The 24,784-nt window shown below is 32.8% G+C and overlaps 1 long non-coding RNA gene across 2 annotated transcripts in view; it reads left to right on the top strand.

Moving 5' to 3' along the window:
• LOC141490999 (uncharacterized) overlaps window positions 1–24,784 on the top strand; it is a 233,603-nt gene that overhangs the window by 174,288 nt on the left and 34,531 nt on the right. The window contains exon 5 of one of the 2 annotated variants that reach the window (XR_012469423.1): window positions 23,011–23,095. The exons of the other annotated variant lie outside the window; for it this stretch is intronic. This is a non-coding gene — a long non-coding RNA (uncharacterized LOC141490999). The remainder of the gene's footprint in view (window positions 1–23,010; window positions 23,096–24,784) is intronic. 2 annotated transcript variants of the gene reach the window in all.

The following is a 24,784-nucleotide window of genomic DNA, read 5'->3' as shown; positions in this document are numbered from 1 at the left end:
GGTGATCTTTTTTGAGAGTGTCTGCTCTAGTAGGCTTGTCTAACCCACTCCTTTAGGTTCTCTCTAATCTAGTCAAATTTCTGACTCAAGATTCTGTCTGCCATTGTCATACTGGAGTCCAAATCCTGATGTACTAATTTCCTTCCTTTGTCCAAAGGCAAAGTAAATCTTTGATATGTTCTTTGACATAAGTATCAATGCATCCTTCGATAAAAATAAAAGCCAGATTCAAAATTATCTGGGTTTTTTTCTTCCTATAGGTATAGTTCAAGGTAGCATTGACCTCTTCTCCAATTTATACTCCTTTAACAACTAGAATTTTGTTAATCCTGTGCCAAAACAGAGTCTTAAATTTCAACACCTTTGAACAATTTGATATCATGGACTTATTTTCTACCTCAGGTATTTGTTCCACCTCCCATCTTAAAAAAATAATTCTCACTATGTTGACTTCTCAGTTGAATTCAGTATGTAGTAGTAATTCTAACTGACCTGAGTGACTCTTATTTGCAAAAAGTCAAAGGAACATTTATTTTAAAGTGTCCACAGTAATTAACTGCCAAGACTTTAAAATCTGCTAAAGTGGAAATTATGTTTCTGGCTTCAACTTTACATTGTGGCTTTTTTGTAATATATTGATCACTAGTTGTGAGTCCCCTATTTTAATTTTATATCAGATATAGTGACCTAAGCCTGTCAGTGTTAGAAAACTGAGTACTCCCAAGGAAAACACCACATCCAATATAAAACAAATTATTCATCATAATAAAACATGTTCATTCATCAAATATGAAGAAACCAAGTAATAACTGGTAAAAGTAAGGAAAATAGCTTCTAATTACAAAATAGTTGGTTTGTCTCAAGTTAAATTAAGACAACAACTTTGGCTATTTCTGAGCTGTCTAGTCTCAAAAGTTCTCAGTAATTAAAACTTTAATATTTATTTAGATAATATTTCACATTCTTTGGCTACCAAGTTTTTAGGAGTCAGAATACACTCAGTCACTTCTTTATTGGTTCTCATAATATCTGGTCATTTCTTGGTGGTCTTGAAAGAGCATTCCTTTGAGAAAGTGTGAAATACCCTGGATTTTTCAGATACTACTTTATTATTTTTTAAAGGGGGGCTCTGGACCTTTGATTCATCTACTTAGGGAAATTTCTATATGGAAATTCCTTGCAATTATCCAGATGGCCATTCATCTACAATAAATTGATAATAGCCTGAAGAAGTGAGAAGTCCAGATAGGAGGGAATACTTATGTCCAGAACTTCCTGATGGCCCACAGCTGACTTCTACTATAAGATTTTCTAATACTTTGTGTGTCATCCAATGGTAATCTGGTGAAGCTTGCAGACCCTTTTTTAAATGTAGAAGATAAAAATAGGGTTATTAAGAAGGCTAATTATATTGAAATATGATTCCCAAATATTGAAACAATTCTTTTTCTTTCCATCCAGTTTCATCCTTAAATACCTTTATGAATATGTTTCGGTGAATAACTCTTGTTTATTTCAGCAATAGTTTATTTTTTAGGTAATACTCATAATCCTCCACAATTCTCTAAAATAACAGTTTACAAATGGAAAGATATTCTAAATGAATGTTTCCCTTGATACCTTATCTTTCCACTTGGGTCAACTAATTGTTTTGAAGTGATCTCATTCTGTACTCAATTTATATTGATTAAACTTCTTTAGGAAATCTTTCTAATATATTCCAATATCTATGGAGGATATATAGATATACATAAATATAGATCCATGCAGTTATAGATATAGATATATAAATACAAGTGTCAAACCATGGTTATAGTTTATTTTTAAGGGAAATATTTTATTTTAAAAGAAAGAGTCATTATAATTCATTGACAAGGTGAATTCTGTGGTCATCTACAATTTAGGAAAATTAATTTGGCATCTGAACATAGGATGAAGACTTGAAACAGGGACATAAATTTGGAGACCATGATAAGGATATTAATTAGGATGGAAGTTGTGTGAGTAGAGAAAGGAAGAGAGATTTGAATATTATTATGGAAGTAGAAATAACATTTGGCAATTGAAAAGAGACTAAGGAATCAAGGATGACATCAAGTTTGAGAATCCGTATGTCTAAAAGCAGCATGATGTCCTGAACAGAAATAGGAATGTTCAGAAGTAAGGTATGGGTCTTGGGAGGGGATGGGGAAGATAATAAGTTATGTTTGGGATATGTTAAGATTGAGATGCCTATTGGAGCAGCTGATTCGTCTAATAGGCTTATGTGAACTTAGGAAGAGAGACTATGGTTGGATAAATAGATATGGGAGATATCTACCGAGAAGAAATAATTACACTCTGGGAGTTAATGAGGTCATCGACTGAGAGAGTATAAAGAAAGAACAAAATGGACCCAGGATAGAACCCAGGGGAACACTCACAGTCAAGGAATGTGATATGATTGAATGAGAAAAGGAAGTTAAGAAGTAGTAGACAGACAGAAAATAAGAGAACAATACCATGAGAACTCAGAGAAGAAAAAAATATCCAGAAGATGGAAGAAAACAATATTAAATACTAGAAATTTTCAAGAAAAATAATGATAGAGGAAACCGTCATTAGATCTGGAAATTAAAAAATCATTGGTAACTTCAAAAGAGTAGTTTTACAATGTAAAGACTATCAGACTGCCTTCTGTGGGGAGAGGGGAGGAGGGAAGTGAGATTGTGGGAAAAACTGTAAAATTCAAAAAAGTAAAAAAAAATTGTAAAATTCAAAAAAAATAAAAAAATAAGAAAAAAGAGAAATTGTAGTTAAATTATGAGGTTGGAAGGCAGAGTTCATAGGATAAAGTAGAAAGAGAAGAGGAAATAAAAGTGATGGGTATAGATAAATTGTTCTAGGATATTAGTTCAAAAAGTTAGAGACAAAAGATAGCAGGTTCAGGCTACACATATTTATAGCCATCAAGTAATTCTGGCATGAAATGATGTTGATACCTTTAAGCAGCTCTGTTGCCTTCCTCTGGCTACTCTCCAGCTTAGTAATATCTTTACTCAAATGTTGCACCCAGAACTTAACACAACACTTCAAAACAAGTCTGATCTAAGTTCAACATAATTATCATTATTCTAGGCTTAGATACCCTGCCTAGTGTATCAAAAGGCTGCTTTAACTGTTTAGACTGTTCTATATAGTGTTTACTCATCATAAGCTAAAAGCTCATTTTCAGGTGAACTCTTGTCAAGCTGCTCTTCTCCCACATCATATTTAAGAAAATTACTTTTGAATTTACAAGTGAGTCTATTCAGGTCTATTATATTTGACTTCAAGTTTTAATATTCTGGCAACTTCTTAGATTCTGACTTTGTCATCCAATCTTAGCTATTTCCAGTTTTGTGTCACCTGTGTGTAATAGCTTCATCCAAATCACTGATAAAAATTTTTCAAAAAATGTACAGGAACAAACAAAGATCTCTGGAAAACTCCCACTGTCCAAGTTGAAATTGAATTGTTTATTTCATTTAGGTGAATGATTAAATAGGAAATGTAAGTGTTTCTGTTTGATAGTTTATTATTCAATTAAATAAGAAACATAAATCAAATATGACTTCAGGGATGGTTACCTGCATCTAGATGTCTAGATCATTGTAACCACTTCCAGGTAGAAATAGATCTAATATAACAAATGCTGTTTCAGGTCATCTTGACATAACACATCAAACTATAATAATCCCGAGTGGATATAATCCTTTATCATTATGGATTTCTTAGTAGAAATGGTATACTTCCTAACCAAAGTGAAATAACCTTGAAAAAACTGATGATCTTGTTTTCATGAACATTTCTTCTCATAGTACCTTCATCTTTCATCAAACTTTCTCAAATGTTCTGTCCAAATAATATTCCAGCTCATTGTATTATCCTGAATCTGACTCATAGTTTTTCGATTTTTCTTAAGTAAACAAGCCATATATGAACATCTCTAGGCTGTTTATAATTGTTATGGTAACATGATTCATTATTCATCCAAACTCATAAAAATCCTCTCAAGTCAAGGACTGTGGTGATTCAACAGTCATCCAAATAACCACTGTGCTTTAGGAGCTAAGTGACCTTGATACATTCAAACCCAACTCCTAAGAATTTTCTCAACCTTGGCATTCCTATCTTCCTGAAACAAAAATGAAAAGAGAGAAACCGTAACTTCTAAGCTTGTACAATAAGTGATGATTGCTAAAATGTTATTGAATGTACCTTTGACCTTCTATGGCCATACAGGGAATAGCTTAGCAATGCTTCGCACACTGACATTTTCAGAAGATGTTCAAGCTTTTTAAAGTTGATTAATGTCTCATTCTATTATTTTGCACTCTTCCTTGATTTAGCCTTACTTCACAAACAAATATAACATTTCCCTTTCTGCAAAGAAGTCTTTATTAATTAAAAAAGAAATGAATCCTTAAAGAAAAATTTATTGATTGCTCAGAACTATATTATCTAGAACAAATGAGTATAAAACATGGTTTCAACCCTTAAGGAGCAAAGAAAGAATATATCATATAAAGTAAAAAATAAAAGTAGAAAAGGGACCCATTACTTCAATTGGTAGAAAGAACTCTACCAATGCAGATCGGCACCTTCTATACAACTTAGTTTTAGAGAACAAATAATAAAAGATTATATTGTATTACAATATAATCAGTGTGACTTAGATTTTTAGTCCAATGCAGTTCAGAGGATAAAAACAATCAGTGAAGGTTGGAATAGTTAGGAAAGTTTCATGGAACAGTAGTTTTCTTTTGTTTTGTTTTGTTTTTTGCAAGGCAATGGGGTTAAGTGGCTTGCCCAAGGCCACACAGCTAGGTAATTATAAAGTATCTGAGGTTGGATTTGAACTCAAGTGCTCCTGACTGCAGGATTGGGGCTCTATCCACTGTGCCACCTAACTGCCCGGAAGAGTAGTTCTTGAGTTAGATTCTGAAGGATGAGTAGATAGACTGGCAGTGGTAAAGAGGGCATTCCTGACCAATTAAAAAGATCAATACAAGAAAAGACCTAGAGGTGGCAATGAGTGTGTGTGGACACTGAGACTAGCCATTACATGGAGTGTGTTAGAAAATAGTGGTAGATGGAATGGGTCCCAATTATGTAGAGGTCTCTGGGAAGCTAGGCAGACAAATTTAGAACTGCAGTGATTGGAATTAGGGAATTAATAAAGGTATTTGAATAAAGATGTAGGATGATGAAAATACCCTTTTAAGAAATATAAGAACAGTAATAATACGCAAATGAAGTAGAGTTTAGAAGTCACCATGCTACTGAAATAATGCAATAATAATAATAATAATAATATAGATGATGGTGATGGCATAGAAAAGAAGAAGGAATGGGTAAGAACTTAGTGAGAAAATATGGGAAATAAAATAGAAGGATCCATCAAAGATGATTGTAAAGGAATCATTGTTGATGTCCATTGCTCAGCTCAACCCAGGTATAGGTTGTCAGATGCTTTTAATATCAAGTATTTGAATGCTGTACTTCAAATGACTACTCTTATTTATCAGAACTTATCTATTACTGTTAATCTTTCAAACCAAGAAATCCAGTTTCCCCTCTCATCTTCCATATTTCCTCCATTCCCTTCCCTACCTTTGCAAATATATATTTGTCTTATTACTTCAAACACCTTACATTCTAAACTCATCTGGGTAAAGTTCTTCTTAATTTCTCATTATACATAATAATGCATAATAATTAATGCATCTCTGCTTAAAAATGCATTTCCAAGTTAAAGAAGATATGGATCTGACTTGTGCTTTTTTAGCTATAGCAGCAAAGACAAAGGAAATAAATAAACTCACAAAATGCTGTGAAAAAATGGCAGTAAATTTTGCCAAAATTCTTGCTACTGAGAGTGAAAATGGATGAAAAGTAGAAAATTTAAAGATTTTCAGAGAGAGATAGGTAGTTAGAAACAGATATATATAGGTAGAAAGACAAAGAGACAGAAAGACAGATAGATATCATCTGAGTTGTTAGAAAAGGAAGACAGCACTTCATTAGCTTTCACTTTTAATTTGATCTGGTGAACTGATGATTTCTACTTTTCTTTCAACCTGGTTTTGCTCTCTATATTTTTCTCATGCTTTTTACTATAGTTTTTTCTGTGATAATTTTTATAATATTGCACATTTATGAATGAATGGAGGTAATATATCATCAATGTGGACAAGAAAATATTTTTCAATTTGTTTGAAATCACTCTTGGAAATAGTGCCCTCGACATTGTTAAATAAATGACTCTACCAGGGACAGCTAGGTGACGTAGTGGATAAAGCACAGGCCTTGGAGTCAGGAGTACTTGGGTTCAAATCAGGTCTCAGACACTTAATAATTACCTAGCTGTGTGGCCTTGGGCAATCCACTTAACCCCATTTGCCTTACAAAAACCTAAAACAAACAAACAAAAAAAAAAAATAAATGACTCTACCAGAAGAAATCTTATACTGAAGTGGAATCCAGAACTGAATTATAGGATAAATTATGTATATTGGGGGTTTTTGTTTCTTTTTCTTTTTCTTTTGACAAGACAATAGGATTAAATGACTTGCTCAAGGTCACACTGCTAAATAATTATTAAGTGTCTGAGGCAGGATTTGACCTCAGGTCCTCCTGACTTCAGGGTTGGTGCTCTATCCATTACAGCACCTCGCTGCCCTTATAATTATGTATATTGTTTAAAAAAAAGTATTTTTGAATGTTTCCTCCCCTAGGGGTGGTGGGGATTTTTGCAAGGCAATGGGGTTAAGTGACTAGGCCAAGGTCATACAGCTAGGCAATTATTAAGTGTCTGAGGCTGAATTTGAACTCAGGCCCTCCTGACTCCAGGGCCAGTGCTCTATCCACTGTGTCACCTAGCTGCCCAATTTAAATGTTCTTAAGGGATTCTTCTATCAAATTATGATAACCTGTCATTCTACTTCCCTCAAAAGAAATTTCCATCTAATTAACTGGAGCTGACTTCCCCTGGTCAATGTTGAAACTCTAATAACAAATTCTTACTTTCCAGCTAGTCTGTTTTTCCCATTTGTTATTACTTAATAAAGCTTCCAAGATTATAGCTTATTTTGTTAATCGTTTTTAGGGTGACTCTTCCTTCATCTCAAGAGGTTTCAGACTTCTAATTATGCAGCTGGTTATTTCTAGGATGCTCCTGAAGACAGCATATTGTATCATATCCAGCATGTTGTATCTTTTAACTTTTAGTTCCAGAGAGTTGCACATGCTGACCTTATACCTTTATTTTTGGATACAACCCTTCTGCCTAATATGTGGTCATTCATGTTCCATTCCAAACCCCCATGTATAAGTTTCTACATCCTGCCTGACCTTTTTGAATGCCTTTCTTTCAACCTGGAATTTCCTTTCTCTACTTCTCTTTGGTTTTTCAAATCATCATTCACAGCTCATGCCTTATGTTGATTCTTCTTTTGCTCAACATTCTCTCAGCATTCTTCTTTAAGTTTACGTTACTATATGTTGTCTTGAATTTATTAGCATATTGATTCAGTTCTCTCAACTTTATGGCAAAGGGCAGCTTTATACATAACTAGAAAAAAAGTAGAATAGTACATAAAATGTAAATAAGCCAAGATAATTTTAAAAACTCATTGATATGATAGTGCTTCTTACTTGCACCTACTAATCCCATTTTCATACCAAACCCATAGCCATACCCTTGATCAAAGTAAATGGTAAAGAAGGGGCATCTCTGATTATGGCTTCCAGTGATATTCCTTTCTTCAGGGTAGATTAAATTTTAAGCCAGCAAATCCAAATTGAACTAAAAACTCAACACTAATCAACAGGACAGCTTCATCATTTTGCTTTATAAGCTCTGATTCATAATTCAAAGAAAACCAATAGGAGAGTTTAATTTAAAATTAGGTAACTATAACAATGATAAGGAAAGTTATCTGTTTATATTAAGATTAAAAACTATCAAGGGTCCTAAGGCTGAGATGAACTTAGTTGGGGGGGAGGAAGGTAATTTCAGCAGGTGAATTGATGTTACCAACCAATTTAATTTTAAGTTCTAGTTAAAAACCTACAAGTAATTTAATGTTTATTCTATTGCTCATCAAAAGGATGAGGGTGCAAATCTATGTTAATATTGTGAATAATTTTATGCTTTTAATTAGATTTTAAAATATTTGAATTGAGTTGAGGGTAGCTTGTCAGTACATTGATGATCTAATAGAATTCTAGTACTAAAAACTGTCTAAAGTGTAAAAATTTAAGAATTACTGATTAGGTCAAAAATTATGTTTCACTTTGACACAAATATAGTAGGAGAGATTTGAATATAACTAAAGGCAAAATTTTCCATTAAAAGTCTGATTTTGGGAGTGGATAGGTGGCGCAGTGGATAGAGTACCGGCCCTGAAGTCAGGAGTGCCTGAGTTCAAATCCGACCTCAGACACTTAATAATTACCTAGCTGTGTGGCCTTGGGCAAGCCACTTAACCCCATTGCCTTGCAAAAACCTTAAAAAAAAGAAAGTCTGACTTCAAATAACTATGGATAAATATATACTATTCTTCAACTAAAAAAAATAATTACACATCTACTTAAACATACAATGTAAGTGATGACATCACATGTTAAGGATTTAAAACTTAGACAATTTCTGCTATAGAATAATTCATAAAATATGGTGAAATATAATTAGGTTTATTGATTAGGTTCTATAAACTCTCAGATTCAGAAGAATGTTAATAATGTATAATGAATTTTTCTTTTAATACTAAAAAGTAAAAGGAAATTAAACAAATAAATGACATAATTGTGACCTGCCTTTTTAATGGCAAAAGAAAAAAAAATACTGTCAGACTGTGAAGCTCTTTGCCTAAACACTAATGTCTGCCCAAGTATGAAGGAACTGATAGATAAAGAAGGTGGATATTTGTGAAGTGGTGGAGGAAAATATAGAGTTGCTAATTCAATGGAATCTCATTTATCCTGAAAATACTTTTTAACAAAGAGTGGGTCACTATAGTTTTGTAATTTATATAGCACATCAATATTACAAAGTACTTTACCTACAAGTCCTATGAAATATGGTGGTTTACAGTTTGTTTCCTCCCATACAGTTGTAAGACTTTCAAACCATTAAACAAATATTTAATACACATCTACTATGTAGCAGGCATTACATTAAGCTCTAGGGATACAAATAAAGTAAATGAAACAATTTTTAGTAAGATCACTTACAAATGATGGAAAAATTTATAAGACCATTTGTTACTAAATATAGTTATTATATATAAATGGACATAAAATAGTTATATACAAGGAAGTTTGAGAGAGAGGACACTTACAATTGGGAGCATTGGGAAAATTTCAAGCAGAATAAGAAGTCTGAACTATACCATGAAGGAAGAGAGGGACTATGAGGCAGAGGTAAGGAGAGAGAGCATTCCAGACATTAGTTACTGGTAGTGCAATAATGGAGATGGACACAGTGTATCTTGAGTAAAAATAGAGATTATGTCAGTTTGGCTAGATTGCAGAATGTGGGAAGACTATTCCCCCTCACTATCTAAAGACAAATTGTCCCCTATTTTATTCAAAATGGATAAAAATAGAATGTCACTGTTGTGTCATTGATATAGGCAATACCTCCTTGAAGAAACTCTTTATGTCAATGTGACCCAGCACATTTTCAAAAACTTATAGACTTAGAAAGTGGCTTAGTCATTGAAGTTAAGTGACTTACACAAAGTCACATAGCTAGTATATCTCAAAGGTGGAACCTTCTTATTTCTGAGGTCATCTCTCTATCCCCAATATCAAACTTCCTTTTTCCCATTACAAAATCTCCATCAGAATAAAAAGTTCCAATAGTTGAAATTTTCCTTTATTAAGGGCCCATTCTTCCTTTCAATATATGAAAGAGTTTATGAGTTGTAATTATGTAACCTTGAAGTAGTGTAGCCCATTTTCCTTCTAATGACAAAACCTATTGAAATAAAATTAGAATAGAAATTGTGCTTCAGAAAGACTGCTGCCCTGGTAACTTTCAAAATAAGGATTGGAGGCAATCAAGGTGAAATAGTGTTGTGCCTTCACAAAAAGATGGAGAAATTAAATTGATTCCAAAGTATACCACCTGAGGCTACCTCCATTCGGAGAGGTAACCATAGTTACAGTTTAGTGCTAAGATTTCAGTTTACAGAGGTTATTTACAGTGAGCTTTTCTGAGCAACTCCAAGTTGCTTCAACCTTCTTTAGCTGATCCAAAGACCTTGCCCATCCAATGTGTTACATATCCAGTCTGGTTTGGGGTTTCTCCTCAAAAAGGACATGCTCCTAGTTATTCCTCTCACAGTTTGGCTCATTGTGCTATTTCCTACCCAATTTACTCTTAGCTCCTCTTTTTCCTATCTCATATGTCTAAAGAAAGTTAAAAGGAAATTTTTTTTATTGGAATTTTGCCTTTGTAAAAGGCAGCATGACCCAGATAACCGTACTTCTAAGGGTCATCTTGGATATATACTAGACCAATTATTTAACCACTCAGTGCTCTAAACAACTAAGAATATAAGTTTAACTGTTTTGCTTGAGAGAATTTGGTAATGGAAGACCTCTGAACCAATGAAATTACAAATCCATTCCCTAGTCTTAACTTGCCCAATAGATGTGTCTTTTAGCAATCCTCTCCCATGTCAATCTATCTGTTCATCAGGATAAAAGCTTAAACGTTTATATGTCAGTATTCTAGAGATAAAGAGGATGAAATGAGGTGGAAACTACTCTTTGCCTAAGGAATGTGAGGAGAGCCCAAATAGTAATACAGACTAGAGCAGCAGAGAGATTCTGGAAGCAATTAGAATAATACCATTAGAATAAACATGGGACAGAACTAGCTCAGATTGGGTTGTGGGTCACAGGACCAGAGAAGTCAGGAAGCAATGAGATTTTTTTCACCAAATATTTGTAATCAGAATTAGAACACATGGACTTCTGGGGAGACACTATCCATGTTGTTCCAACAAGAACTGTGATTGGTACAGCTTTGTATTTCGGAAAGAACTTTACCTGCCCAAGAATGCAACCTTTACTCCAAGGTTCACTCCCAGATTATCAAAAAGACTCCTAATAAATACAAATAGGGAAGAAAGGAACCCTATTAAATAAATAACATTATATTTTTCCAAATACTTAGCAAAAAAGTTATTTTAGCTTAATATCTATTTCACTGCTATAGTTGTCAAAAATACCTGTCATTACTAATAAACTACTTTTCCCCCTGTTGCTCTCACATCATAATCCTTCTATAGTAGCAATGATAATATAGACTTTACTAGTCAAGATAATCTTTATAATTTCTACTACTTTTATGATGGTTAATATTTTAGCCATTTAGTGGGCATGGCATTTATGGACACATGTCTAATTTTTAAAAATTCTTCATACTTATCAGCCCATTTTTATTTGTAAGTAAATATTCTTTTGCAGATGTTTTTCAGTAATCTACATATATATTAAATTTCATTATATTTTCTTGCAAAGGGAGATGTGCTATTGCCAGAAATGTTTAAAGTTGATCCTCTTTTTTTTTTTAGTCTCAACTCCAACCATAGCTCATGACTCAATCAAATTTCCATTATTTGAACTTAGGAAAGATGGTGACATACTCACAAGCTATTTAATATTCTGCATGGAAAGGGGTACTAAGGAAAAATAGATTGGAATACATTATTTATGAAGAGAAATTATGTAATTTATTTCTGAAATATGAAGAGCTTGAAAGTCAACCCACTATATATGTAAGCTCCTGGGATTTTTAGTGCCTGTTAGTTTTTTTTTTTTACCTTGTGCCATTAATGATTCATCAAGTATGTAAATGGAAAGGATGTTGATTTATTCTAGTTTTCTTCATCAATGATTATATTCTGTACCACAAATCATTTCTGGCTAGTTACAGTAGTATTGGCTGGTCAGGCTTTCTCTTCTCATTCAATACCCACTAGAATAAAGGAGGAAATGGCAGGCTACAACTGTTCTGCTCATTGAATCTGTTTTGAATAGGACTTGTTCACATTTTAAAAGAGAATAATACATCAAGAGAAAAACCTTACATTTTTAATAAATGTTTTATTTGTTTTCCAATTATATACAATAGTAGTTTCTACCTATCCTTTTTATTAGGTTTTGAATTTTACAATTTTCCCCTACCCTCTCTTCCCTCCCCCTTCCCCCCACAGAAGGCAATCTGATAATCTTTACATTGTTTTCCATGCTATGCATTGATCAAAATTGAATGTGTTGAGAGAAAAAAAAAATATCCTTGAGGAAGAAGTGAATTAGAGATAGAAAAATTATGTAGTACATAAGAGAACTTATTTTTTTTTAATGAAGGTAATAATCTTTGGTCTTTGTTTAAAACTCCAAGGTTCTTTCTCTGGATACAGATGGTATTCTCCATCACAGATACCCTAAAATTGTCCCTGATTATTGCACTGATGGAATAAGAATTCCATTGAGGTTGAGCATCATCCCATGTTGTTAGGATTTACAATGTTCTTCTAAACCTTCCATTTGTTCAAAGAATCACTAATATAAAATTTGGAAACATAATTCATCCTTGCAAAGGTTTAACAGTTTGTTACTTTATCAAGAAGTAAGAACTTCTTTAAAGCTGAGTGTTACTTAGAAATTTTCTTTTTCAGAGTATTAACATAGCCTGATGTCCTGAGTGAGTTTATTGATCAGATGTTTGTGTGAATCTCTTACTTCCAAAGAGTAACTGAACCCCTACTCAACATGGGCTTCCTTTGTCTACTGCTTGCTTGGTTTTGAGTTTCATTTAGTTTAGAAAATGGAAATTAACCAGTTTGCCTTATCTTCTTAAGACCTTCCTGCCACACAGGGTCAGGTTGGTCATTTTCTTGGTATAATTCACAAGAAAAGAAACAACAGAGAAAGAAGTAGATTCATATGCTTTCTAATTTTTTAAAAGAGTTGTATTTATTTCATTTTTTTAATTGAAGTCTTGTGTGAAGGTGACCCTTAAAAGCTCTGCAAGTGGAAAGTAAGCTTTGGAATGCTCTTCCAATCTGGACAGGTTTTTGGCAGCTATTTATGTGTCTACCCTTGAGAATATTTGCTCTTTGAAGCCAGGAACTGTTTTTTTTTCAAAACTCTACTTTTTATCTTTAGCATTTAGCACACAGGCTAGCACATACATGGTAGGTACTTAATAAATATTTGTTAAATATAATGATATAAATCCAAGAATCAGTTGAGCTAAATGGGGAAAAGTTAAACTCCAAACTACTCTCCAGGTAATGCATTCTTTTTTTTACCACAATTACAATTCACAATATGATGTCTCTTAAGAAATGAAAGTGTTGGCATCTGTGTTGGTAGCCTGAGATTCACACCAATGAAATCAAAATGTAAGAAAACCTAGGTATTTTTCTTTAAATTAATGCTAGTAGAAATCAGAGAGGAAGGAGAGTTCTAATGAACCAGGTAAGAACTAGTGAATACAACTTTCATTCGGAGATAATATATTTTTTAGATTTTCCATTACCCAAAATAAGCCCATCCATCCTCTGGCAAAAAAGCTGAACCCTTTAAAAAAGTTTAGACTCAGGTAGCTAGGTAGCATAGTGGATAACCCAGCCTTGGACACTTAATAATTGCCTAGCTGTTTGAACTTTGGACAAGTCACTTAACCCCATTGCTTTGCAAAAAATAAAAAAAAATTAGACTCAGAGATTAGTCATTAATTTTATAGTAATAACTCCCCTTTGTATAGCACTTGAGGAATCTCAAATAGAATGTAACCCTATGAGTAGACCAGGGAAATATGATTGTCTCCACTTTAGAAATGAGGAAGCTTAAGAGATCAAGTGATTTTACCCCAAGCACACATATACTAATTATCTGAGACAGAATTTGAGCTCAGGGCTCTTGAATTCAAGTTCATACTGCTTACATGATCTACTTGAGAAGGGAAGATGTACTCAGTAAATAACTTTGTGGTTCCCAGAGAACTATTTGAGAAATCTCTGCCTTTCTCTTAAGAGAAGAATGAATTTCTCTTTTTAATTATTTCTTTAAATAATCTAATGAAATAAACATCTATAGTTTAGAGTCAGCAAACAAACCAATTAGGGCACAGATACCAAGAAGAAGATGGGTAAATGGAAATCCACAAAAAAGAACATTAGAATATTAATTTTCCTGTAGTCAGAGACCTATACCTGTTTTAAAAAGTAGGTTCTGCAATGAAATTTGCTATTGCATTTTTAGATAAGAAACTATAATTTTATTATATTGTTACTACTACGTTTCAAAATTTAAATTAATTACTGATGAAACTAGTACTTTCACTTTAGTCCAGTCACCTACAATCCATACCGCTTTTTGTGTCCTTGCCATGGTGGTTTTCACTTTAGCCAATCTGCAGAGAAAAGGAATTGGTGCTTTGAAATCTGAGAACGGAATGCGATAATTATTCCTTTGCAGTCTTTCCTCTGACAACAAGCAAGGTCCTAACGTTTTTGAGATGACTTTTGTAGTTGTGAAAAACTATCTTTGTTGTATGAGATCAACCTGAAACTCCTAATACAAGGAATAGGTAGAGCTATATACTTCATAAAAGAAGGAAAATTCATTTTAAAGAGTTCTTGGTTGGGCTGAGTAGGTACAAGCAAGTTAACATATGACTATGGCAAATCAGAAATATCAGACTAATGGCTAACTCATTCATCTCTGGTTACAGAATCATTGACTCAAGTTTGGACAGTCTGCTTGGAAAATCACTGATATATAAATATCCCAAATATGTCCCAAATCCATCCCCCCAAAAAGTGGCAATAAAATTTTAAGAATTAATTTCTTAATTAAAATAGAAATAGGGTTGGGGGTGGTAGGGGAGAAAAGAAGAAAAAATAAATTTACATAATAATTTTGTTATATATTTGAAAGCAAAAGCAAGTAATGTTTAGTAGACTTGTAGTTTTATGAGCAATCATCTTTTTATTGTAACTATGTCATAGAAATGCTTATTTTATTCCATAAATATATTTTACGATAAAAAGGGAGGGGAGATTTCTATCTGAGTCAGTTAGCCAATCCCAAAATAAAAGCATGAATTTGAGCAAGAGAGAATGAAATATATTGTTTTTTTTAATGGTTCTGAACCACGTATTTTAAGGGGAAGGACTCAGAGCTAATGGAGACCATTCACTTTGGTTTGGGCTAAAATAAAATATTGCCATCTATCTGTTCTTTAAGACAGTCTACAAACTGATTAAACTGAATTTTTCACTTTTCCATTGGAGGAAAATTAAATATTTAGGGATGAAAGGGATCTTAGGATACATCTAGTGCAGGAAAATCGAGACTCAGAAAAACAAATGAAAGCCTGAACTTTCAAATTGGCTTTTTATAATTATGGAAAGTTACTTTTGTTGTTTGACTACAAACTAGATCTCATGATACAAATCAGAAATGGTATCTTCAATTCTTAAGTAGATCCATATACTTAATAAGAGAAGGAGAATCAATTTTGACCTAAGGCAAAACAGGTGGTGAGTGTGATCCATACTGGAATTTGAACCCATATTCTCTGACTACAAGTTCAATGCCCTTTCCCTATTTGTTTAGGGTAGTTACTGCTTCTCTTATTCAAGATTGCCTACAAGGATATACGGACTAGTATAAACCATAAATAATTTATTAGTATTGGCAATTAAATACTTTAAAATAAGTAAAAACCTTAAAATTTTAGGAATGCTTAGAGGTAATATCACAGAATTAGCAGGTTGAAACTATCACACTGAAATAATCACAGAATATTAAAACTTGACTGTTTGCCTTACAGAATATGTTAGCAGGGAGGGTTTGTTAAGTAACAGAAATATTTGATAGCAAATAAATATTTACTCAATAAGTACTCAAGCAAATATTTCTTTTCACAATCTCTTTATACTTAGTTCATTTACATTCATATCCCCTTGTTCTTCCTGGAGGGGAAAAAAATCTCTAAAAATGCACTCAGATCCAGTATCATTCATTATATTCCAATGTCTAGGGACATCATCATATCAATGACTCATATGTGAAGATATCATATCTGCCTTCTTTATAAGATAATAAAGCACAAAAAATTTAATCAGGATATGTACATGTGTTCCTGTTCACTCTAAGTGGAAATGGTGGTTAATATTAAAATTTTATATGTCCCTTGAGTATTCAAAGATAAGTCTTTATTTTTGAAGTTTGTCCTATCATTCATTTAGAGCTTGGGGTTTCCAGAGGGCAGCTGTCTCCTTTGATGCTCAAAAATCTACTGACAAAATAATGAATTTATATTGGGTTGAATGTTTAAGGTCACTTCTTTTTCTAATCATCATCATCATCACCATTTCTCCACCCATCAGATTCTTTTTTTTTTTTTTTTGGTCAAAGAAAAACTCTCATATTAGTCAGTATCCCAGACAAACATACTGCTGATTGGTATAATGACACACATACCATCTTTGTTATTTAACTTCTTGAAAAAAAAGACACTTAAATCTTCAGCTTTTGTTCATATATTATTGAGGAAACAATCAAAATGACACACACACTTGATTTTATTTGGCTAAGTTACCATTATAAGCTTTAGGCTTATCAAAAAGCTGACAGTCTGGAAGGTTATTTTTTTTCAAATAATGTGTTTTTTTTTCCTTTTGTGAAGAAAAAGAATTAGACACTAAGTAAACTTCTTTCAAGCAAGCTTATCCAAAGTATTCACAGAACGTGGGTGGGTAGATTTGCTTACTTAACCAGCATGGTTACCATCTGTCTTTTTCTAAATTCCTTCCTTTCTAATCCTTTGTCATCTCTCTGAGAAAAACTATTGATATATTCTTTGGGGGATGGAGCAGGGTTGAATAGGAATTGTGCAGTGTAACAGAATGATCATTTTATAATAATAATTATCTCATATAAGAAGAAGAATTTTTGTATTTTAATTAAAATCCTCCAAGGAAAATCTTGCTTTCCAGTGAATTCTCCAACTCTTTCATCAGTTAAAGAATCAGTAGCCATTGTTTTAATTCCAGAGTTGATATAAACAGCAGTACACAACGGGAATGTGAATTTGTGAGAGAGGTGGTGATAGGAAAACTGGTTTATTGAACATTCCAGTTAATTGAAGTTTTGTTTCACTTAGCAGTGAGAAGTCACAAACAATGTAGTAGAAAGCTTACATCCTCTATCCCGAATGTGACCTCAAATTTGCAATAATTCACCTATTGATTCCCTTTAGGGGAAATGGATAGCAGTCTGATTCAGGATACCCCCATATGAAATTACAGATTCCAGATGGGAAGAAAAATGTGAGCAGTTTAATTACAAGTTTGGGGCTTAGCAGAACAGCATCTGTTTCATTATAGCTTCAATCAGGTATTCTTAGTAGATATTTATATATGCTGTGAGGCTATGCTGCCTGTCCTTGTCACAAAAGTATTGTACAAATCCATGTCTTAATTTGACCTAATCCAGATGAGCTAGTTTGGTCATTTGGCCATTAACAGACAAAAATGAAAGACAAGTTATATGGGTCTTGAATCTTCCAATGGAATCATGTAAATGGAGAGCAAGAGTATTTTATTGGCTGCCTTTCAAAACCATGCCAATATTTTTTTAAATTGAGGTTTTCATCTGAAATATTAACATAATGAGACATTTTTAAAGAGAGATCCTTTTGAATGTAATTTCTTTGTTTTTATTTTGGAATTTTTTGTAAAGATTTCCACAAAATTATCTCTTTTATTTCACCCAAATAACCTCCACCCATCTGATTTTTTTTTTTTTTTTGGAAAAAGGAGCCTACATTTTCCCACCTTCTGCAGACCAGGATGTCTAAAACATTGTTCTCATTCTTCTTGTTTGTGGGGAGAGAACTGTTAGATTCTTAAATTTCTAAAGCAAAAATAACAAGTAATTAGGCTGTTGTAAAAAGAAAATGCTAGTAATTATAGTTTGCCAGACGACGTAGAAGGGGGCCAGAAAGCCAAAATGCTATAGTGTTGGCAAATCTTGAGACATTTTTTTTCCAGACTGAAATAAACTCCTAGGGTGAAATGCCCTCCCCATGGAAACGCTTGGGAGAGACTTAAAACCTTTGGACTGTCATACCAGTTTTCATAGTTACAGATGGGCAAATTCCCTTGGAATATGATTACCAAATCTAAGGAGTGGAAATGTAAAATCTTTCTAAGAGGTTTTTTCCTCTCTATAATTACAGTGAATGTAGGTGAAATAGAACAAATACATCTGCAGGATGGGATGTATGAATAAATCAAAAAATAACTGGTATTTCTATAGTATTTTATGTGCATATATATATATATTCTTTCATTTGATATATATTGATTTGTCAATAATATTCTGAGGTGAGTAAAGTATCATTATCATTTTATAGATAAGAAAACAGACTCAGGGAAGCTCAGATATGTGAGGTCTTTTTTTAGCTCTAAATCTAGGAAAACATAATGTAACAATTGACATTTCTATAGTACTTTATGGTTTGTCAACTCTTTTACATGCACCATCATATTTGAACTTTATGACAGCTCTATAAAGACACTCTTATTGATATTATTCATGTGATTTTTTAAAAATAAATTTATTTTTCCAACTACATGTAAAGATAGTTTTCAACAATCATTTTTTAAGGTTTTGGGTTCCACATTTTCCCTTCTCCCTCTTCTCTCCACCTCCCCTAGATAGAGAGTAATCTAATAACTATGTTAAGCATATTTCCATATTATTCATGTTGTGAAAAAGGAATCAGAAAAAAAAGAAAAAATAATGAAAGAAAAAAGACAAAAATATAAAACAAATTTGAAAATTTGAAAATAATATGTGTTGGTCTACATTTTCCATCACAAATCCTTTGGAATTGTCTTTGATTATTGTACTGCTGAGAAGAACAAGTCCATCATCGTTGATCATTACACATTGTTGCTGTTAATGTGTATAATGGTTTTCTAGCTCTGCTCACTTCACTCAAGTCTTTCTACGTTCATCTGAAATCTAGCCATTCATGATTTCTTAATGAACAATAGTACTCCATCACATCCATATATCACAGTTTGTTCAATCATTCCCCAATTGAGGGGCATCCCCTCCATTTTCAATTCTTTGCAACTACAAAAAGAACTGCTATTGATATATTTTCATGTGTAGGTTTTTCAACCTTTCTTATGATCTCTTTGAGATTCACACAGTGGTGTAACTAGTTCAAAGGATGTGCACAGTTTTTGTCCTTTGGGTATAATTCCAAATTAGTTATTGTGTGATTTTTTTTTAAATGAGAAAACTAGAGTACTGGCCCTGGAGTCAGAGAACCTGAGTTCAAATATGACCTGACACTTAATAATTACCTAGCTGTGTGACTTTAGGCAAGTCACTTAACTCCATTGCCTTGCAAAAAAAATGAGAAAACTGAGTTTCAGAGTTCACAGTATAATAGATTGTGAAGTAGAAGGAACTTTTAAACTGATAAATGTCGGTTTTTGTCAGTCAGAATTTGAATCTAGGTTTCTCTTGACTCTTTTTCAAATACACTAATAGGATAAATGTGATCATACTAATGATACCACTAATTATATCACAGAGATTTTAAAACTAACATCCAAAATGAAGCTGGGATATGTGAGGAGGTTGAAAATTCACACAAACTCTTCCTTGATCTATAGCTAAAAAAGATGTTGGAAGAATAGAGTGAGAGCTGGATGAGGTTTTAGAGGCCAAGTCATCCAATTTTACAAATGAGGAAACTAAGCCCCAGCACATTTCTGAAAATAGATTAGCTTGAAATTGGCCTTTGAAAGAAGCCTTGCTCTATCATCCAAACCCCAAAATCTCAGTTTGGTTAGAATCACAATTTGGAGAGCTATCATTTCAAAACCAAAATGCTTATTTATAAGCATTTCTATAAAACTCTTTAAAATGCAAGGATTTTCTTTCATTCACTGTTTGACAGGAAAGATACTGAGAACTTTACATCAATATGACCTCAATGAGGTTTTAAGATAGAACATGCAGAGTACTTTTGTTAGTATTCCTTTCCAGGTTTTAGTATAACAAATTAGTATTCTCTTCATATCCCAAAGGGGAACTCCCAGGTTTCAGCATCAAGGGATTGTCGGCTTGAGTTGGTATAACCTTCCAAAGTCTCTTAGTGTTCAACTGTAACTGCAAGGTACATTTAGTACCTGATAAAATCATCTGCTCCTTCATATGCCTTGCCTTTTATACTGTTCAGGAAACTACCTCAAACTTGGCATTTATTTCTGTCCTGGTATAATGTGGCTAAATAAAAAGAATGGCTGACAGAATGATGACATTTTTGTTTTGTTCTGTTTCCCAGCACAATAAAAGGTCAGATTGTTTATTTTCGGTGTTCACATGGAGCAAAAGGGAAGAGAGAATTAAAAAAGAGAGGAAGAAGGAAGGATGGAAGGCAGGAAGGAAGGAAAGCAAAAGCAAGAAGGAAGAGGAAAAGATGGAGATGGGGTAAAGAGAGTCAGAGAGGAAGAAGCAAAGACTTTGATTTGCATATTAAACCTAGTTTTATGCTAATGAATCACATAGTTCTATGTCCTTATAGGAGGGCCCAGGTTCAGTAGAACCCAGTCCCATATTTTATATTTCCTACTTCATTTCCAACTGCCTGTTTTCCTACCTCTCCTTTTTCTAACATGATAATAACTTAAGAATCACTAAGACTGAGGCCAACCAATACTATGAGTCACTTGCTTCTGAATAGATGAGTTATCTTTCCTGTTGGGTGTTGAGTAATTTCATAATCAAATTGCCTTTTAAAAGTAACAATAATATGGAAAGCCATCTCTTAATAGTGACATACTGGAAAATAAGGGGAAGAAGCCTCCTATGCATACATCTAGCAATAATTTTAATTATGATTTGATTTTCTGTTGTCACATTAACATGGAACACCTAGAAGATTTGAATTAGCACCAAATATATTTTGAAGATGTGGCCTTAATTATTTATTAATGAGGAAGACAATGTTCAACTTGCAAGAAAAACCTATGTACATCTTTCCACTTTTGATGATTTTAAAGTGTATTTCCATATGGTTAGAAGGGACCATATGTTAAGTTTCAGACTATTTTTCCTTGTTTTTCCCCCTATTCTATATACTCATAGAGAATTTGGGGTAAAAATTGCTTTGAAAACTAAAATAAAAAATTGATAAGTAAAGGTTGGATAGCTATCTGTCAGGGATATGGTGGAAGATATTACTAAATTGGGAGAAGAATTGAAATTGATGATTTTCTTCAAGCATAAACATTCTATGATTCTGTCATCCAATTCTGTCATCCAATACCAGAGCTATTTTACCAGCTCTGTAGGAAATTTGAATTTAGATGTTATAAACTAAGTGTCTATGTGTTACCAATAATGAGGACAATTTAGAAAATGTTATTGGTTATTTAAGAAAATATATAACAAATAATAGTTAATATTTATAAACCACTTTAAAGTTTACGCAGTGCTTTACATGCATCCTCATTTGAATACCAAACTAATGAATACTAAAAAAATAATATTTCTATTCTGGAGATAAATTAAGACATAAAGAGCTTGAGTGAATTGCCAATAGTCATAAAACTAGTCAGATGTTGGATTTGTAAACATATATTCTTGACTCCAAGTTCAGCATTAGATCTACTGTCCCTGGAAAGAATCAGGATCTCCTAATTCTCATGCTAGTAATCAATTCCAATGCCACATTTTCCTCTGACATTAGTTAACTATCTCAATACTAGCTTTAGCAATCCCATTCAAAGAATCTAATACTGTCCTTAACTATCGTGTTAAAAATGAGAATTTTTAAGTCAAATGTAATAAAATGGATTTTAATTTCATTTAAAGAATGAAAAATTATTCCCAACATCAATGACTCATAACTATGACATATATAGAGTGAAGAAATAAATGTCTCTGAAAAATATATGGACCCAAGTTCCAGTTAGTTTAGTCAACAATTAATCAATAAACATTTATTGGGCAATTACTATGTGATATATACTGTGCTAGACACTAAAAAATTCCCCACACTCAGTGAGTGTCCCTCCTGAAGGGAGAGACAACTACAAGATGTAGTCAGCATATAGGAAAGATAATTTGAAAAGGAAGATATCAGCAACTAGGAGAGCTCAGTCTGGAAAGTTGACCTGAAGAAGATCACACTTGAGGTTGGAGAAATTTGAGTTAAGAAACAAAATGAGGAGAAATAAGGGTAGGAGAGGAAGAAAAGGATGAAGAGAGGAGGAAAGAAGAGAGTAAGGAATAAGAAAGGAGAGGAGAGAGAAGAGAGAAGAGAGAAGGGAAGAAAAGATTCCAGGTATAGGAAAAAGTCATTACAAAGGCAAAGTTAGGAGTGCCATGTGAAAGAAATTACAAGGAGAGTTTATAGATATATAGTGTAAGTTTAAGAAAACAGGAACAATATTAAAGGACCAAGTCACAAAGAACTTTAAATACTCAAGAAGCTATTTTTATCAGTCTTTAGAAATAATCACAAACTACCTGTACTCAATAAATATATTGATCTGAAATTATTTTCAGAATGGAATTTGACAATTATTTCATTACAAAGTGGTGGACATGAGTTTTTTCTTGTAAGTTTGGACAGAATTATGAGCTGACTTAATTCAAATGGTTCTGAAGGTGACCACAAGACTTAGAAGTGGCACCATTTGTTATATGTCAAACAAAAAACTATTTTTTCAAAGTTCAATTTTTAATGCCTTTAGAGTTTGGTGTTTTAAAGTTCAACGTCAAAGCTAAATAAAATATTTCCCCTTACTCTCCTAATTGTCAGTCTAATAGACAGGCCTAGATGTATATAGAATTTAGGTTTACAGTGTTGGAATATTCTATGCGAGAAGACTCATCAGTCTTTCCTCTTCTACCCCTAAGAGGAATAATCTGAGGTGATCAGTAAAGACTAACATTTCCTCCGGGTGTGCTTTTTCACCGGATCTACCCACTGGACACAAGTGAGGTAAGACAAATGTGGATTTTAGCATTGCTGACCTGAATTCCTAGGTTGATAATTAGGTCTCATCCCTACTTAATCTGTAATTTGAATATGAAATGCTTATTTGACTTATGGGATTTTTCCATTGTTCTTACATCATTATATTGGTCATATCTGCAGTGAATTTTCATTCAGAGTCATTTTAAAATTTGCTGTTCCTTTCAAATTTTAATCCATCAAGATTTTTCATGAAAGAAGAAATTTACTCAAAATTACTTATGTTTTAAAATTTAATTACCATGAAATTTCAAGAAAAAATTTACTAAGCATAAGAAACTGACAGATAGAACAAAAAAAATTCATTTTGTTGCATAGAAAAATATAACTAACAGGGCCTTTTCAGAGATCTGATCTGAAATCTATCTGAGTCAATGTTTTCTTAATTTTGTCTAGTATAAATATTATTTAATGATTTCATGATTTCAGTGATCATTAAAAAAAGGAGTTTACAGAAAATTTCCCAGTCAAGATCTTCTGGGGAATAAATGCCTAGATTATGGAAATAACAACCTGTAGTAGACAACTAGTTAGTATAGTGGATAGAGTGCTGGAAATGGAATCAGCATGAATTCAATTGCCACCTCAAAGATTTACTAGTTGTGGGATCCTAAGTGAGTCCCTTAATCTATCTCAGTCTCAGTTTCCTTCATCTGAAAAAAATGAGATTAATAGCATCAACCTTATGGGATTGTTTGTGAAACAAATGAGATGGTATATGCAAAATACTTTACAAAGTATTAAATACATGGCAACTATTATATTTATAGATAGATATATGCATGTGTATAGGATTTATATATATAATTTCATATACAAATATAAATATATACATACATATAAATAATTTTCCCCAATAACATGTTAAAACAATTTTTTAACATTTGATTTGGGGTTTTTTTAAGTTTGAGTTCCAATTATATTTCTCCCTTCCCAGCTTCCTGAGATGGTAAGCAATCACATATGAGTTAGACATGAGCAATCATGTAAAACATTTCCATTTTGCACAAGAAGACTAAAATAGAAGGAGAAACATGAAAGAAAGAAACTGAAAAATGGCATGCTTCAGTACATATTCAGTTCTTTCTCTAAAAGCCAAAACTATGTTTCATCATTAGTCCTTTGGGTTTGCCTTGGATCATTGTATTAATAAGAATAGCTAAATCATTCATAGTTCTTCATAGTACTATACTGCTGTAATTGAGTTCACTATTTTCCTGGTTCTGCTCACTCCATTTTGCATCAGTTCATGTAAGTCTTTCCTGCTTTTTCTAAAAGCATCCTACCTGCATGACTTCCGTTATTGAAAAAGATCTTATTTGTATATGAGAAAAACATGTCAAGGGGAAAATGATATAATAAGCTGTGAAAAAATAGATAATAAATACATGTAAAGGATAAAATAAAAAAAAATATATTGAGGAGGTGATAAACTCCATAATAAAAATTTATACCTAGGCCAAGGATATAAGAATCATGGAATCCTTATAGATCAGTTTGTGAATATACTTGGTCAAATATGCTACAGAAGCCAAAAGAAAAAAAAGAATATATATACATATATATATGTATATATATATACATATATATGCATCACTGTAAAACAAAAACAATTTTCATTCTACCTTTGAACAAAGCAATGAGATGTCCACTAAT

This window comes from Macrotis lagotis, chromosome 6, assembly GCF_037893015.1.
Source record: "Macrotis lagotis isolate mMagLag1 chromosome 6, bilby.v1.9.chrom.fasta, whole genome shotgun sequence".
NCBI lineage: Eukaryota > Metazoa > Chordata > Mammalia > Peramelemorphia > Peramelidae > Macrotis > Macrotis lagotis.
Note: the sequence above shows the minus strand (reverse complement) of the source record. Positions and strands in the feature narration are given on the sequence as shown.